At 41.0% G+C, this 19465-nt stretch overlaps 1 protein-coding gene across 1 annotated transcript in view; it reads left to right on the top strand.

The window, feature by feature from the left end:
• Positions 1–1263: 1263 nt before the first annotated feature.
• The window catches only part of LOC140721449 (NACHT, LRR and PYD domains-containing protein 14-like), a 66096-nt gene continuing 47894 nt past the window's right edge, over positions 1264–19465 (top strand). Inside the window, exon 1 of the mRNA XM_073036270.1 lies at positions 1264–1387. The gene's annotated coding sequence lies outside the window, so the exon portion shown is untranslated. The remainder of the gene's footprint in view (positions 1388–19465) is intronic.

Raw genomic sequence — 19465 nt, 5'->3', positions numbered from 1 at the left:
TTTACTTTGTCCCATCAGCCATACTGTGTTTTAAAGACAGAACCAGTCTCCCTATCATTCCTCATGCACGAAAACAGCACCGTTCATTTCGTGTAAATGTGAAATGAATGGTAATTTATTTTCTCTCAGAAAAGTCGATTATTACTTTATAATGCGTGTGTGACAATCACAGTTATCCCCTTGCCTCATTCATATTACCTCTAGCATTTTCAGTTTAAGCCGGAGACTTGCTCCAAAGTTGCCGAAGTCCAACGAGCCCCCAAACAAACTGAGCCTCAGCCATCCGCAGTGGAAGTGGGCGTGCTGGCGGTGCAAATCCCAGTGTTTCTTCGGAAACTCTCCACGTCCACCCTATCTGGGACAATCAATATCCGATCAATTTAGCAGGGCGCCACCAGGAGTTAATGGCGCAAGGCGAAGAAGAAGAAGAACGTTAGCCCATTTCCGCAAATAAATAATCACTCAACCCACTCTCACTGCAGTCACATACCAGGCGGAATTCTTTCTGTCAAAAACGTCCGTTGCCGATAGCTGGAGGCCTGTTCAGCAAGGTTAATATTTTGGCGGCTCATTTTGGTCAAACCAGGCGAAGAGAAATAGTCTTAAACACTGTCCTCTGTGAAATGTAGCTTCACAATGTTTTCTTGACGTACTTATCGAAATTGCTGATACCTTAACAAATAGTACCCGGTTACTCGCTACATGGCATGCACTTTATTTTCCCATTATATTTATCATCATCATTAAACTTTCCAGGGAAACGTCGCAGTGACAGTTTTCCTTACAAAATGACCATGAGTTTGAGAAATTTGTATCCGACACCGCATCGATGCTCCAAGAAGTCAATTCAAAAACACTCGAGCAAGGCGGCATTTAAGTCCATAGGACAATCGTAAACCCGGACTTTAAACTCATCATCAAAGCTGCCCCAGTCACGATTCCACGGAGCAAAAGTTCGCGCTCAGTTTAAATGCCTTTTAGCATAAATGACGACAGTCCAGTCGGTCCTTCACTCCGAATTACGTGAAACGCCTAGAATCCGATCACTTCCCGTTCTCAGTTTCGTCCTGATTAAAAACATATGGACTTGTTTTATTTTACCAGCAGAGAGCAACCTGGGGCAGCGTGGGCCTAAACCAGCTGGAGAAGAAGCGACATAAACAAGGGCGTTGTGATAACCATGGGCGGAGCGTCCAGCATTCGGAATAATGCAAATCTTTACAGATCGCTTATCACTATTTCAGGAAACTAGCTCGGCTTCTTCGACCGGCTGCACCATTTAAATCAGCTCTGCCGATTTTATGAGGAAAGTGAAAACAAGGGTCGCTTTGCCTTTACGGAAAACTCTGAAACTTTGCCAAGTGAAAGTCCCACCTTTCTACCACAGGTAAGAGAATAATTAGTTTTACCTGCAGTTCAGTGATCGTTTAATAGAGGTTATGTGTATCGTTACGGCAAAGGACTGAAGTCAAAACCTCTGTGTTTAGTATCCGTCTTCGAGTTCCTCTATTCCCTGCTCAATTTCGCAATTTCCAATGCCAGGACAAGGTCGAAATATTCAAAGAGACGATGAATGCTAAATCCACCGTTTCTTCAGTCTGTGGGACCTGGCCTACTAATGCTGGAGTAATTGGGAAATAGGTGCACACTGTATGTAGCATTGTTGACAGCAGAGATTGGGTGAACGTGGGTGGTTTTCTCTGAAGCGATGAAGGCTGAGTGAAGACTTCATAGGGGTTTATAAAATTAAGAGAGGTATGCATTGAGTATTTGCCCTATGTCTTTCTCGCAGGGTCGAAATATAAGATGGCGTAGGGAGAAATATATTCGAGGCATTTCAGAGGCTCCGCCCCGGCAGCTGAATGTGCGTGTAATGGAGGGGATCTTATTCTCAAACTTGATTGACCTTTCCCTATAGATTGTCCGGCGTTTTCCTGTCTCAATTCGCTGTGTACAATGAAATGATCTGTGTGAACAGTATCGAATTACAAACGCCAGGGAAAATCTGCAGATGCTGGAAATCAAAGCCCCACACACAGAATGCTGGAGGGACTCAGCAGGCCAGGTAGCATCTATAGAAAAAAAAAATGCCGTCGGCGTTTTGGACTTTTTTCCCTAGAGATGTTGCTAGAGTTTGTGTTGCTAGACAGGCTTTTGAATCGACGCCAGTACCTGTGAGAAAAATAAACCAATTCCAGTTGCAATGATCTGGATATTGTAGTAGGCCTCCGTTAGTCTCGATAGACCATGGTTTATCTAGGGCGCAAGCCTGGGCAAGGTTTTCTTTGTGGAAGACTAGTAGTTGCCCATGCATGCTGCAAGTCTCCCCTCTCTACACCACCGATGCTGTCCAAGGGAAGGGCATTAGCATAGCTTGGCACCGCTGTCGCCGCAGAGCAATGTTTGGTTAAGTGCCTCGCTCAAAGACGCACACGCAGCCTCAGCCAAGGCTCGAACTAGCGACTTTCAGGTCACTAGAGCGAGGCGTTAACCACTTGGCCACACACAGACGGGAAGGATCAGGAAAGTTGGGCATTTAATTACCAGTATATTTAGCTCAGCACAACATCGTTTTTTTTTCGTAACTGGAAGATACTCTTTGGCGCCCGGGGCCCGGGGGGTGGGGGGGGGGGGGGGGCTCTTGCTGTGTCGCATTGTTCTGTATTGCAGATAAGTGATTTTAATCCCCAAGATTTGTGCTCCAATTAAAAGGACATGGTTAATCTGCCTAAAATCCGAAAAGAGCACATCCCTGAAATCCGAAAAGAGCAATCCCTGAAATCCGAAAAGAGCACACACTTGAAATCCGAAAAGAGCACATCCACTCAAAACTTGTAACATTTCACTCTCTACAACGTCTCGTTATCTTGACACAACCTGCCTCTGTTCACAGAGTGTGCAAAATTCAGATTCCATTGACCTTGCTTTGCTTGAGTCCCCAAGGCATACCCACGGCCTTTCTTTACCCCATGCCCTGAATTCAGGAGCAAGACGAATCGCAACACAATAGCAATAGGACCGTATGATTCTGGAGCAGAATTAGGCCATTTGGCCCTTCGTCTCTACTCCACTAGTTCATCATGGCTGATCCATTTTCCTCTCAGCCCCAATATCCTGCCTTCTTCCCGTTACCCTTCACATTCTGACCAATCAAGAATCTGTCAAACTCTGCCGTAAATATTCTCTCTGACCTGACCTCCACAGCAGGCCTTGTCAATGAATTCTGCAGATTTACTCTCCTGCTAAATAAATTCCTACTCATCTCATCTCGATTCTATATGGACGTCCCTCCATTCGCAGACTGTGCCCTCCGGCCCTAGTATCTCCCGCAGTGTAACTGTGCTGTCTACATCTACTCTATCTAGACCTTTCAGCATTCAAGATATTTCAATGAGATGCCCCCTCATTCCTCCGAATTCCAATGAGTCCAGGCACTGAGCTATCAATCATTCATCTTGTGGTCATCCAGAATGATTCTCGTGAATCTCATTTGAACTCCCCGATATCAGCATATCCCTTCTTTAATAAGGAGTCCAAATCTGCTCACAGTATTCCAAGTGAGGCCTTACCAGTTCCTTATAAAGCCTCAAAATTAATTCTAGTCATCTTGAAATAAACGAAAACATTGCATTTCCCTTCCTCGCCACTGAATCAGCCTGCAAAATAACTTTTAAGGAATTCTGTACGAGGACTCCCATGTCATTTTGCACCTCGCATGTCTGAAGTTTCCACTTAAAATGTTGGTTCCCTTGTAAATATTATTGGCCCAGGGCACAAAACAGGTTTGTCAACCCCTGATTTAGAAAATGTTCTAAGCTTTTATTACTCCTGACAAAGTGCAGGATCCTATCTGTCCTGACACTTCATTCCATCTGCCATTTCTTTGCACATTCTCCTAATCTGTCAAAGTTCTTCAGCAGTCTCAATGCTTCTTCAACACCTACTCCCCTTCCGCATGTCAAAAGACCATAAGGCCATATGATACAGGAGCAGAATTAGGCCATTAGGCATATCGAGTCTGATCTGACATTTCATCATGGCTGATCCAATTTTCTTCTTAGCCCCAATGTCCCGCCGTCTCCCCGTTTCCCTTCACGCCCTGACCAATCTAGAACCCATCAACCTCTGCTTTAAGTATGCCTAAAGACTTGGCCTCCACAGCAGCTTCTGGCAATGAATTCCGCAGCTTCGCTATTCTTTCGCTAAAGAAATTCCTCTTCTTCTCTCTTCTGTAAGGACACCCTTCTCTTCTGCGGCTGTGCCATTTGGTGTTGGACGCTCCCACCACAGGAAAGATTCTCTTCACATCCACTCTATCAAGACCTTTCACTATTCGGCAGCTTTCAATTACGTCACCTCTGATACTTCTGAATTCTGACGAATACAGACACAAGGCAAACATACGCTCATCATATGACAAGCCATTCAATCCTGGAAACATTTTCGTGGATCTGCTTTGAACCCTCTCCCAATTGAGCACATCCGTTCTACCATAAGCGGCCCAGTTCTGCTCATCAGTGCTCTACATAGTTTCAACATTATGTCTTTCCTTTTGTATTCCAGTCCTGTTCAAATGAATTCAAACATCGTATTCGCCATCCTCACCGCAGACTCAATCTGAAAATTAACTTAAGAGAAACCTACATAAAGATAACCCCCCAAATCCCTTTGACAGACAGACATACTTTATTGATTCCGAGGGAAATTGGGTTTCGTTACAGCCGCACCAACCAAGATTAGTGCAGAAATATAGCCATATAAAACCATAAATAATTAAGTAATAATGAGGTAATCATGCCAAGTGGAAATAAGTCCAGGACCAGCCTATTGGCTCAGGGTGTTTGACGCTCCGAGGGAGGAGTTGTAAAGTTTGATGGCCACAGGCAGGAATGAGTTCCTATGACGCTCGGTGTTGCATCTCGTGGAATGAGTCTCTGGCTGAATGTACTCCTGTGCCTAACCAGTACATTATGGAGTGGATGGGAGTCATTGTCCAAGATGGCATGCAATTTGGACAGCATCCTCTTTTCAGACACCATCGTCAGAGAGTTCAGTTCCACCCCCAGAACATCACTGGCCTTACGAATGAGTTTGTTGATTCTGTTTGTGTCTGCTACCCTCAGCCTGCTGCCCCAGCACACAACAGCAGACGTGATAGCACTGGTCACCACAGCTTTGTAGAACATCCTCAGCATCGTCCGGCAGATGTTAAAGGACCCCAGTCTCCTGAGGAAATAGAGACGGCTCCGACCCTTCTTCTAGACAGCTTCAGTGTTCTTTGACCAGTCCAGTTTATTGTCAATTCGTACTCCCAGGTATTTGCAATCTTCCACCATGTCGACACTGACCCCTTGGACGGAAAGAGAGGTCAGCGGTGCCTTAGCCCTCCTCAGGTCCACCACCAGCTCCTTAGTCTTTTTCACATTAAGCTGCAGATGATTCTGCTCGCACCATGTGACAAAGTTTCCCACCGTCGCCCTGCACTCAGCGTCATCTCCTTTGCTGATGCATCCAACTGTGGCAGAGTCATCAGAAAACTTCTGAAGGTGGCAGATACCTGAAATTTTTGTATTTTCTCTCCATTTAGAAAACAGTCAACTCTTCCATCTCTTCTAAAAAAGTGCATAGCCATATACTCCCTGACACTGCATTCCATCTGCCGCTTCTTTGCCCATGCTCCTAATCTGTTTATCCTTCTGTAGCCCCTCTATTTCTTCAAAATTGCTTGCCACTCTACATATCTTCGTATCATCTGTAAACTTCGCTTCAATTCTATCAAGTCCATCATGGAAATTATTGCCATATCATGTAAAATGATTCGTGTCCAACTCACAGCCCTGTGGAACACCACTAGTCACCGGTAGGCTACTAGAAAAGGCACCCTTTTCTTCCCACTCTTTGCCCCCTGCCAATTAGCCACTGCTGTATCCATGTTAGAATCATTCCAGTAACACCATGGACTCGTAGCTTGTTAAGAAGCCTCACGTCTAACTCCTAGCGAAAGGCCTTCTGAAAATACAAGTACAAAGCATCAACCAAATCTCCTTTGTTTATCCTGCTTGTTATTTCTTCTAAGAATTCCAGACTTTTCAGGCAATATTTTCTCTTGAGGAAATTAAACTGACTATGGCTTATTTTATCACGTGCCTCCAAGTACCCCAGAACCACATCCCTAACATTCGACTCCGACATCTTCCCATACTCTACGATCAGACCAATTGGCCTATAACTTCTTTTCTTCTGCCTCTCTCTCTTCTTCAAGAGTGATATGACATTTGCAATTTTCCAGTCTTCCCAGAACTATTCCAGAATCTAGTGACTCTTAAATGATCAGAACTAAAGCCTCCACAATATCTTCAGTGTCACCTCTTTCAGAACTCAGGCGTATACATCATCTGGTCCAGGTGACCTATCTACCATCACACCTTTCAGTTTCTCAGGGACCTTCTCCCTGTGACAGTAACTTCACACTCTTAGTGCCTGATACCTGGATCTTCCACCAGTCTTCCAGTAAGTTTCACTGTGAAGAGTCATGCAAAATTTTTTTTTTTTTTTTGCGTTGCTACCTCTCCAGCATTATTTTCAGTGGCCCAATATCCACTCTTGTCTCTTTTATATATTTTACATATCTGAAGATGCTGTTTGTATCCTTCTTAATAGTATTGGCCAGCTGTCTTTCATATTCCATTTTCACTTTCATAAGGACTTTTTCATTGACTTATGTTGGTATTTAAAACTTCCGAATCCTCTAACTTCCCATTAAGTTTTCTGCATTGTATGTCCTCTCTTTGGGTCTTATGTTGGCTTTGATTTCACCTGTTAGAAATGGTTGTGTCATCTTGACTTCAGAATACTCCTTCCTCTTTGGGATATATATAAAATTCTGTGTCTTCTAAGCTGGTTCCAGAAATCCCAGAAATCGCTGTCATCCACGCCAGAGTTCTTTTCCATTCATTTCTGCCAAATTCCCTCACATGCTCCTTCAGTCCATTGCAATTCTGATACATCTGATCAGATGCTTGTCCTCAGATATCAACTATATTAAGATCACTTCCTCGGAAGGGTTATTTTACCATAAGCTCTCTAATGAATTCCGGTTCTTTGCACAACACTCAATTCACAATAACTGATCCCCTGGTGCTCTCAGAAAAACTCATCGTAGGCATTCTGGAATTACCCTCTCTCAGAATCCCCCACCAACCTGTTTTTCCCAATCTCACTGCGTATTAAAATCCCCATTGACCACTGTACCCTGACCCTTTTGGCATGCATTTTCTATCTCCTGTTGTAACTTGTAGATAAAATCCTTACTACTGATGGGGCTCTGTAAATAACTCCCATCAGGGTCTTTTTACCCTTGCAGATCCTTATTCAACAACTTCCGACACCATGTCCCTTCTCTCTAATGATTTTATTTCAGTTTTTTACCAATGGAGCCAAGCCAACCCTTTTGACTTCCGGTCTGTCCTTTTGGCATTCAAAATGAGGAGCAGCCGGAGAGCTTGCCAGTGCTGGACAGATAATTGTCTCAATGATGATTAATTGCAAATATTCTTTACTTCTTATATGTTTCATTTTAAAATATAAAGTGTTTGATTTTTTTTTCATTATGATGGCGTGTGTGGGTATGGATTCTTTTGATCAGGGACCTGAACTGCAAGATATTAGGATGGCATGAGTCACCAGTTGACTGTGGATGTTTGGGGAATGCCATTCCATGCCTTGACCGTGGAGAGGGGAGGGCATCGACAGGGTGTGTGCGCAATTCCTTGCAAACCAAATAAGGATGCAAATGATGAAAACATGTATTCAAAAACACCACTGCAACTTTATTACCAGAGCCTAGAAGAACATGAGTAGTAGAATTGTGGCATTTGGCCCATCGAGTATAGAGTGCTAGTCAACTATGACTGATTTGTTATTTGTCAACTGCCTTCCACTTTTAATCTTTGAAGGCCTTATTAATCACGAACCTATCGAGCACCTGTTGAAATATTCCCAATGACTTAATAGGTCAGTTAATCTGACCTCAGTAGCTGGGAAGATGTTGGAGGCAGTTATTAATGATGAGTTCTCAGGGTACTTGTGGCACATAATAACATAGGCCGCTGTCAGCATGGTTTCCTCTAGGGAAAGTCTTGCCTGACAAATCAGTCGGAATCCTTTGAAGAAATAAAAAGCAGGATAAAGAAAGGCGACTCGGTTGATGTTGTGTACTTGGATTTTCAGAAGCCGTTTGACAAGGTGCCGCATATGAAGCGGCTGAACCAGTTGCATGGCATTACAGAAAGGATTCTATCATGAATAAAGCAGTAGCTGACTAGCAGGAGGGAAAATGGAGGAATAAATTGAACCTTTTCTGTTTGGCTGCTGGAGGATATTGGTATTCTGCAGGGCCTGTGTCGGGGCTGACTTTTAGTTTTTATTTACGTTATATATCAATGATTGAGATGATGGAATTGACGGATTTTTGTAAGAGTTGCCAGCCGGCAAAATGAAGATAGGTGGAGCGGCAGACAGTTTGTAGGAAGCAGAGATGCTACAGAAGGACTTAGACAGGTTAGGAGAATGAGATAAAGTAGAGACAGATGAAATACAGTGTCGCGTGATGGTGATCTTGGTGATGGTTAATACTGCGGTCGCAGTACAATAGGAAATATGATATTAGGCAGAAAAAGAAATCTGTTAAGTACAGTATTTATATATATATTAAACAGGTAACTTAAACAAGTAGTACAAAAATAAAGAAAAAAAGTAGTGAGGTGCGTTCATGGGTTCATTGCCCGTTTAGAAATCGGATGGCAGAGGGGAAGAATCTCTGCAGCTTACTTTGCAGTAGTCCATCTCATCTCCCACCCCACCCCCAATAATAGAATGTGGTGCAGCCAGTTACAATGCTCTGCACAGTACATCTGTAGAAACGCGTCATTGCTTTTGGATACAGAACAAATCGCCTCAAATTCTGATTCTGTGAGAGACCAGAAGACGATATGACAGTGGCACAACATACTGTTGTCACTGCGAGTCAATTTTGCTTCCCAACATCCTGCTTAAATTAGATCCACAGTCTTCTACCTTCCCGGGCCTGACTATTATTGGCGCTCTTGTCAAAGGCGTTGCTAATGATGTCCACATCGGTAATATCTACAGCCGTCCTTTGGGCACAGGATTTTTCAATGCTTCAAAATCCCTCATGAGCCAGTCACCGCATTTTTTAAACTGGGGAAGTTCACAGTTTATGAAAACCACACTGTTTTTGAAGAAGTGCTAAGGTCTTGCAAGTCATTGTACATGTTCATTCCTGTCTGAAACGCATCACTTCACATGTATATGGCTTCAGCTCAATGTTTTATCGCTCAGTCCATCTTAGTCTGCATCACACACTGCCTTATTATGATCGAAAATCTTTCGGAGAGGTTCATTACACTTCTCCGATACACTTTCTCAAATGATCCCCTCAACTCTATTATCAGATTCCTTTTTTTAAAAAACAGTCATTTATATTCACCAACTATCACCCTGAAGCTTCTCACTTTCAAACTTCACCCCTGCCAAATATTTTCTTTTGCCTGGTTTCATCTATCACCTTCCCCTCCCCGATCTTTTTCCGGCTCCTTAACCCTTCCTTTCCAGTCCTGATAAAGCGTCTCAGCGCGAACTGTCCGCTCTTTACTCTTCTGCCTCGCCTGACGAATTGCTTCTGCATTTTTTGTGTTTTTCTCCTGTTTTACTGGCGTCTGCAGAACACCTGGTGTTTACAAATTTGAGGAATTTGATTTAAATCTGATATCTGGATTTTCGGTTCCAATGTTCAAATAGAACATATTTGCATTCGCGTTAGTTTCGGCACTGAGACGTTTAGAAACGATATCTTGAACTTTCTCCACCCCCCCCCCCCGAATTGAAGACCTTTCTTTGCAAGGTTGGTTTGCAACACTACCGTGATACAGTATTCTTGGATTGCTCCCTAACTGATGTTTAAAAACTGAAATTGGTTCGTTTACGATGTCAATAAAATACTGAGCTTTACATTCCAAAGCTGTCATTTCACTTTCGGTAGCAGCTGGGTGGAGGGTTGGGGAATGAAGGTAACAGAGTTAATACTTCGTAGAAGATCGCATATCTGTGGAAATGTATATATTTATTGAACTATTAATTTACCAAGCTAACACCTTTTTTATTGGAAATTCGAAGGTTACTATTCACTTGAAATTTAATGTTTTGTTTATTTATTCAGCCTTAGTGAAACGACTTACATTTGCTGCCTCATTTTAAACAATTCTCTCTGGTGTCATGGATAGTGCCTGATTTGCTGTATTCCCCCAGCGTTTTGTATGCGTTACCCCCGATTTACAGCACCTGCAAAAAATATCCCTTGTGATTTTCTCACTGCTCTTCACCAGCACGTCAGACCCCCAACAAAACTGACACGAAGCGTATTTTTTTTAAGGTGGAAGTTAAATTATTTCACAGCTGATGTCTGGTCGTTTTCTCTGCACTGCTCTTTGAATCTGCATCTTTGAATGTTGCATCACTAAATAAAATAAAACAAAAGAAGTATATTTTTGCTGCCGCCACGGTGGCGCAGCTATTTTGTGCGGCGCTCTTATAGCCCAGGGTGTTCCAGAGTTTCGAGTTCAATTCTAGGGCCATTCTGGAGTCTCTGTACGTCCTCCCCGTGCAATACATGGGTCCTCTGTTTTCCTCCCATAGTCTGAAAGATGGACCGTTTCGTTTATTTTTTTTTGTAATTTATTTTTTATTGAAGTTTATCATCAAACAAACATTTCCATAAGATGTATTTCAGATACTATACATATATATCATATAATTACATTTGTCACAAATCTCCACATAAGATTTATCTGACGTATACACTTATAGAAATGAGAGGAGAGAAAGAACAATCGAAATAAGAAAACGATGTACAAAGTAGGGAGTGATCTTTTTTTTACAACATATTTATTGACTTGTGAGAATAAAATCAGGCCTATGAGGTGTTATTTAGTTAAAACATTTTTCCCAATATGAATCAAATTGTTCCAACTTATGATTAGCAGATGCTGCTATCTTCTCCATTTTATAAATGTCCATTGTAATTTCATTGCAATGAAATTTAAAATTGGGGTCTCCTGTGATAGCCATGTCCTTGTAAGGGCCTTTTTACCAGCCACTAACAGTATATTCCTTAAATATTTTTCTCTTTTCAACCATTCTTGAGGGATATAGCGGAAATATATGATCTTACTCTCTGAAGGTATTTCACATTTAAAGATGTCTTATAGGGCATTGTTTAACCCCCTCCAATAGTTTTTGATAACAGGGCAGTCCCAAAAATATGATAATAATTTGCATTTTGACTTCCGCAATTTCTTCAGCAAACAGTGATGTTACTATCATAATAGGATTTCGGAGAGGGTGTAGTAAAATATCTAATCAAGTTTTTCCACCCAAACTCTCTCCATTTCTGTGAACTGGTACAGTTCCATTAATATCTCCATATTATTGTCCATTCTTCCCCAGATTTTATTATCCCTTCTTCCTTCTCCCAATTTGTTTTAATGTATGAAGTCGAGTGTGTTTTAAGATTTGACAAACCCTTATACACGCTTGAAATGATTCTACTACCGCTATCTGAATTGTATGCTTTTCTAAATAGCTCTATCCGACATGTACTTGCTTGGTTACATTTTAATCGTCCAATTAAAATACTGTCACATCTGTAAATACCGATAAAAGTATTGTTTTTCCAATAAGTGTTTCTCTTTGAGCATTTCAAAAATGAACTGTGTTCCTTCTTTCATTATGTTGCAAGTAGCTGTTATTTCTTGAGCTGTACAGTTCTTAAGTCTAGCATCCAGTTTATTCGGCGTAAAATCTGAGTCATATGCACACCATTTAAGAATTGCAATGTCTCTCTCTAGTTTATATTCTTTTATAGTAGTTTTCAATGTTTTAAGAGTCCATTTCACCCAAAGGTTATCAATAGTATTTATGTAACTTTGTAGGTTGTTATCAGCCAAAATTGCCTGTATAGGGATGGAAAGTATCCTCTCCTCAATGCTTTTCCATTGAGCGTCATGTGATGGGTTACACCAGCATATCACAGCTCTCAATTATGCTGCAAAGTAATAATCTCTAAGCTAAGGTAGGCTCCATCCCCCCTTTTCCTTGGCTAATTGCAAAGTTTTGAGACGAACTCTAGGCCTTTATCTTGCCTAATATACCTTGAGAACTTCTTGTTCCATTCATTGAACTGATTTTGGTTAATCTCTATTGGTAGGGTAGAAAGAGATATAGTAGTCTGGGAAGTATATTCATTTTAATAGATTCAATCCTTGAACTGAGACCACGAAAAGGAAGTTGGTTCCATCTTGTTATATCTTCCTTAATTTTTTATATAGAGGCTGATATTTGCATTCTGATAATTTTGCCAAATCTTTTGGCATAATGATGCCCAAATATTTGACAGACTCAGTTTTCATGCCCAGGGATATCTACTTTCGATTTATCTTGGTGGACTATAGTTATATGAAAGTAATTGGGTTTTTTTCTATGTTAATCTTGTATCCTGATAATTGGCCATATTGTTTAAAGGATTGCATCAATTTAGTAAACAGTGTGTTGGTTGCCCTGGATAGATCAAAATGTTATTCGCGTAACAGGCCAGTTTATGCTCTGTCCCTTTAATAGTAATTCCCCTGATATCTTCACTTGATCTGATGTATTGAGCTAATGGTTCCAGATATAATGCGAAGAGTACCAGTGACCATGTACAACCCTGTCTTATGCCCCTTTCTAGGGTAAAACTATTAGATAAATATCCATTGATTTTAATCCTAGCAGTAGGATTGTCATATAGTAGAACCTGTATAGTTTCAATAATTGTATCATCTAGACCAAATCGATGTAAAACTCTGTTGAGAAAGTTCCAATTAACCAGCTCAAATAACTTTTCAGCGTCCACGCTTATCACTATTGCTTCGATTTTATTTTTTTATACGATCCATAATGTGAAGCATTCTTCGTATATTGTCATGTGTTTGGCGTTGTTGTATAAAACCTGTCTGATCATTATGTATCATTGTGGGTAGAAAATCTTCTAATCGTTTGTCCATGATAGAGGTAAATATTCTTTAATCCGCATTAAGAACAGGTATTGGTCTAAATTACCCACATTCCATTTTAGCCTTGCCTTCCTTCGGTATAGCTGAGATTATCGCTTCCTTCCATCTGGGTGGCATTTGTGCCTTTCTTAGAGCCGAGTTCAGTGTGGGGATGAAAAGAGGAATTAACTGATTTCTAAATTCTTTATATCTCTCTGCCGTATATCCATCTGATCCTGGCGACTTGCTTAATTTAAGCCTATCAATTGCTGCTGTTAGTTCAGCTTCATTTATGTCAGCAATCATCGTTCTATTTTGTTCTTCGCTTAAAGTGGGTAACTCTAGATAATTCAGGAAGATGTCAATCTGGGTTATGCTTCCCCCTGGAACTTTGGAAAAATAGAGTTCTGTAAAACATTTCAAACGCTTCTTGAATTTCACTTAGCTTATTTTTTATCACTTTTTTTCTTAGATCCCTCATTCTATGAATTGTATTTTCTGCTATTTTTTCTTCAGTTTCGACGCCAGTATTTTCATAGATTTAGATCCACTTTCATAGTGTCACTGCTTTAGAAATATTATTTTTTCCTGATTTCGTGTGCAGCCATACTATTAACTTCAATCCTTTTAAAAAAAAATTCCTCTTGTGTATAATGTGCCAAACTCAATTTGTGTTCTTTCTAGTTCCTTCAACTGATTTTGTAATTCCTGTAATGTTTTATTCCTCATTATTTTTCTTATATGAAAATATTGCTATGATTTTCCCTCTTAAGACAGCCTTCAGAGTATCCCATAGAATGGGAGGTGAAACCTCTCCATTATCATTGAATTCTAAGCAAAGACCAATTTATTGTTTAATTTGTTCCTTAAAATTGTCCAGACTTGAATTTAGTTTCCGCATTGTATTTTTGGTTGTAGTTCAAAATCAACAGATAAATATATAGGTGCATGGTGACTTACATCTATTGTCCAACTTCCATACGTGATTATTTTGTCTATATCTTTTGCAAATCTTGTGAAATAGTCTACTCTTGTATATACGGAATGGGGGTGGGGCGCAGAATAATGAGTGTAATCACCTTCTGTCGGGAAAAGGTCCCTTCATATATCAATTAAACCAACAACCTGAAAAAGTGTGTTAACATTCTTATGTAAGGGCTTTGTTTCATAAGTTTTTCTATTGGAAAAGTCTAACTTCGGTTGCAATTGTAAATTTAAGTCTCCCCCACATATCAAGAGACCTTCTGTTTCCGTTACCACAATATTGGCAATTTTCTGGAAGAAACTGATACCACTTCCTGGGGGTGCATATATATTTAATAAAGTAACTGGATTTCCGTCTATATTCCCCCTTACCAGAATATGTCTGCCCTCCTTCTCTCCCATTTCGAATACTTTTTCAAAATTTAGCTTGCTTGAGATGAGAATAGCAACTCCTCTTCTATGTCCTGATTTATATGAGGATAAAAACAAATTAGTGAAGCCCGTTCTCTTTAGTTTTCCATGGTCATTCGTTCGGTGCGTGGAAGAGGTTGATATAAGAATTGTGAAATATTTGGCCAATCCTAGTTCTGGTTATGTCCAACGACCTTGTAGTATGTTGCGAGGGACCACTGGGATCAGGGCTTTTGAATTCAGATATCCATGAGACACATTCACAATCTGGATAAGGAAGTAAAAGAAAATAACATATCCAAGATTGTAAGCGACTGTAAATTGCGTGCGAGGCTGAGCTGGAAAGAGATGCAGAGTAGCTGATAAGTGAGCAAGTTCAGATCAGATACAGTTCTATTTCAAAACATGTCTTTTCATGAACTGGGCAGTAAGAACATGACAGAAGATCAAAATCGGGTTTGATATCACCGGCATTTGACATGATTGCGTTTTTTTTAACGCAGCAGCTAATACAGATCTTGCTGTGTATATATAATAGATACATTAAACCAGTCATACAGAGATAAAGACAACTTGTAGTGAGGTGCTTTCAGGGGTTCATTGTCCATTTAGGAATCGGATGGCAGAGGGGAAGAAGCTGATCCTGAATCGCTGAGTGTGTGCTTTAAGGCTTCTGTACCCCCTACCTGACGGTAGCAATGGGAACAAGGCATGTCCTGGCTTGTAAAGTCTTTAGTGATGTCCGCCGCCTTTCTGAGGCACCACTCCTTGACCCGGATACTATGGAGTCTAGTGCAGCTGATGGAGATGGCTAAGTTTACAATACTCGGCAGCTAACTTTGATCCTGTGCAGTTGAATCCCCCTACCCCCAACAGTTTCGGGTCTGAGACGTTTAAAAACGATATCTGGAATCTTCCCCCTTCCCCATGAAGTAAAGATCTTTCTTTGCAATATTGCTTTGCCATACCACTGTGAAACAGTGTTCTTGGAACGTTCCCTGATTAATGTCTAAAAGCTGAAATTGGATCGTCTACGATGGCAATAATATTCAGAACTTTTCAGTCTAAAACTGTCGCTTCACTTTCGGTAGCGTAGGCGAAGCGATGGGGTGGGGGAGGGGAGGTAAGGTAACCGAGTTAATGTTTTCTTGACGATCACATGTCTGTTGAAATGTATATATATATATATTTATTTATTTATATGTATATATTTATTTATATATTACATCAACTTACCAAGCCAACACTTTTGTATTGGGCATTAGAAGATTATTATTCTCCGGAAATTTATTGTGTTGGTCACTTATTCAATCATTCTCAAACGACTGCCATGTGCTGCCTCATTTTAAACAAGTCACTCTGGTTTCATGGATGCTGCCTGACTTGCCGAGTTCCTCCAGCGTTTTGTGTGCGTTACTCTGGATTTACAGCATCTGCAAAAAATATCCCTTGTGCTTTTCTCCCTGCTCGTCACCTGCACGTCAGACCGTCAAGGAAACTGCTACTACCTGTACGTGTTTTTACAGTTGTTAGTTAAGTTATTTCACAGCAGACGTTCGGCCATTTTAGAAACATAGAAACATAGAAAACGCACAGCACAATACAGGCCCTCGGCCCACAAAGCTGTACCGAACATGTCCTTACCGTAGAAGTAACCTAGGCTTACCCATAGCCCTCTAGCTTTCTCAGCTCCATGTACTTGTCCAGGAGTGTCTTAAAAGAACCTATCGTTTCGCCTGCACCACAGTCGCCGTCAGCCCATTCCACGCACTCACCACTCTGCGTAAAAAATCTTACCATTGACATCTCTGTACCTACTTCCAAGTACCTTAAAACTGCACTCTCGCGCTAGCCATTTCAACCCTGGGTAAAAGTCTCTAACTATTGACATCATCAATGCCTCTTTCATCTTGGCTTTTTTTTTACGGCCAATCTTGGCCAATTGCAGAGCTTCGGGGAGCTTACCATGGCGACTATTTGCCGGCATTGCACTGAACAGATCCCAGTCACTGTGGAGCACTCCCGAGTTTTCAATCTGAAGTTAAAGTTTTACGGAGGTTGATGAACTTTGTTCATTTAGTTGGCAGTTTAATTACTATTTTTCTGTTTTGTGAACTACAGCTTGGGCGGCCATTTTCAACTTGAAGGTTTGCTGAGAATGGGGGTGGGGTGCTGATTTGATAGATGCATGCAGAGTTATGTGATGTATTGATAGGGTCAAAGCAAGCCGTCGTTTCTCACAGATATTCGGTGAAAATAAAAATAGATGTCATGGGGTAAGGACGAAAGGTAAAATACTTCAAGGGAACCTGAGGGTGAAATTATTCACAGAGACACGGAATAAGGGGTCAAACAACCTGCCAAAATGGGCTATGCCTCTTCAATTTTGACATTTAAAATATGTTTGGATCATATGTGGTTGGGTTACTCTCTGTCTGAATTCCCTTCCCCACCCTCAGGGTTGGCAACAATCAAGTGACATGATTGAAATGCTTCTTCTCTGAGCAACACTCATAAAATGCGGGAGGAACTCAGCAGGTCAGACAGCTTCTTTTGAGAAGAATGAACAGTCGATGTTTCGGGGCCACTTCACTGTCCAATTCGATGTCACCTGCAATCTTGCTGGTATTGCCATTGACGTAATGATCAGAGCACAACAGATATCCCGAATAGCGCACTCCTGGTTATAAAGCCTTATTCTGATTTTATATAAAAAACCTATACTACTTCCATTAACTAGCCCATACCACCAAGTCAATTTTACTGGAAACTACAAGCTCAAGTTGAAACCAATATGATCTAACCTTCCGGACCAACTTGACATGCATGACCTTGTGGCCCATATCCTCTTGTCAATTCCACAGTTGAATTCTTTAAAAACGAATGATCAATCAAGTCGACGAGACATGAAATCCCACATACAAATCAACAGTGACTATTCGTAATCAATCCTTGCCTATCCAAATGTTGGTAACTCCTGCCCCTCAGGCTGCCTTCCAGCAGATTTCTACTGACGTGAAGCACACTGTTATTTAGTCTCCAAGAGTCTAATTACTGACATAATTCAGCTATCTTCTTCTATTTTGGAAATTTAATTGTTGCTCAAGAAATAGAAGATTCTCAGCTAAAAGGCCAAGACATTTACCATATCCTTTGTTCCCCATATCCTGCATACATAATTGTTTTTTTTTATCTTTAATGTCGCTACTGGTGAAAAGCGCCTATCATGGTGGTACTCTTATGTTGTCCAGCCAGCTCCAAACCTCTGGAATTCTTGAACGGCACAATACATCAAGGGGGATTTCAAATGCTGGCAGACTGGGAAGATAGGGTAAAATATTTTTCGAACAGAGAGAAAATCCAAAAATCTGATATGCAGCAGAACATGGATGTCCTCGAGCAGCATATCCTGCAGGGTAATTTGCAAGTGCAGTGGGTGGTGAGGAAGCCACATGAGATATTAGTATTCATTTCGAGATGAAGAGAATTTAAAATAAAATATGTAATGTTGAGGCTTTAGAAACCACTGTTGAGGCTTCACTTGGAGTATTGTGAGCCACTGGGGGCTTCTTATCTGAGGAAGGGTGTGCTGACACTGGAGAGGTTTCAAAGGAGGTTCACAGAAATGACTCCGGGCCTGATCGGCGTCATAAGAGCAGATTTTGATAGTTCTGGGCCTGTACTCTCTGGAATTCAAGAGATTGTGGGCGTGACCTCATTGAATCCTATCAATTGTTGAAATACCCCAATAGATTAGACTTGGAGCGGATGTTTCCTAACGTCAGGCAGTCTAATCCGAGGACCCAGCATTAGTATAGAGCGGCATCCTTTCGGAACGGAGATGAGGTGGAACCTCTTTCACCAGGGGGAGGTGAAACTGTGGAATTCATAGATGGCTCTGGAGAAGTCATGTGGTGTATTTAAAGCGCAGGTTGATAGATTCTTGGTTAGTCAGGGCATGAAGGGATACGGGGAGAAGGCAGGGTATTGTTGCTGAGAAGGAAAATGGATCAGCCATGATGAAATGATGGAGATGGCTCGATTGTCCAAATGGCCTAATTCTGCTCAAATGATCTTATTAGATTGGTGATGGATCTGAGGAGGGGTAATTTGTAAAATGTTCACAAGTTTACCTCTTAGAGCAGCATGTGTTTGGACCCAATATTATATCAGCTATTCTGGTCTACGTGCTCTGCAATGAAGTAGAATTGATTCGGAAGCATAAGGCAAGGGAAACCTATGGAGGCAGTGATCATTATCTGATAGAATTCTCCCTGTAATTTGAGAGGGAGAAGCTGAAGCAGAAGATACTTAAACTGGCTTTATGTATGTATGTATGTAATTAGTTTTGCTACAATAAGTGTATGGGACATCGGAAAAAATGTTGAATTTCCCCATGGGGATGAATAAAGTATCTATCTATCTATCTATCTATCTATCTATCTATCTATCTATCTATCTATCTATCTATCTATCTATCTATCTATCTATCTATCTATCTATCTATCTATCTATCTATCTATCTATCTACTACCGAGTAAGTGTTTGGGAAACTGAAGCAAGAAAAATCATTTGGAGCTTATGGTCTGCACCCCAAGGTTCTGAAAGAGGTAGCTGAAGAGATTGTAAAGGAATTGGTAATAACGTTTGGAAAAATCAGTGGATTCTTACATGGTTCCGGCGAACGGGAAAATTGCAAATATCACTCCACTGTTCAAGAAGGGAGAGAGAGGCAGAAGAAAGGAAAATACACGCCTGTTAGTCTGACCTCAGTGACTGGGAAGATTTTGAAGACAATTGTTAAGAATGTGGTTTTGAGGAACTTTGATACACATGATAAAATAGGCCATAGTTAGCATGGTTTCCTTAAGGGAAAATGTTGCCTGGTGAATCAGTTGTATTCTTCGAAAATGAACAAGCTGGACAAAGGAGAATTGGTGAAGTTCCTGTACTGGGATTTTTGG

This window comes from Hemitrygon akajei, unplaced genomic scaffold, assembly GCF_048418815.1.
Source record: "Hemitrygon akajei unplaced genomic scaffold, sHemAka1.3 Scf000055, whole genome shotgun sequence".
NCBI lineage: Eukaryota > Metazoa > Chordata > Chondrichthyes > Myliobatiformes > Dasyatidae > Hemitrygon > Hemitrygon akajei.
Note: the sequence above shows the minus strand (reverse complement) of the source record. Positions and strands in the feature narration are given on the sequence as shown.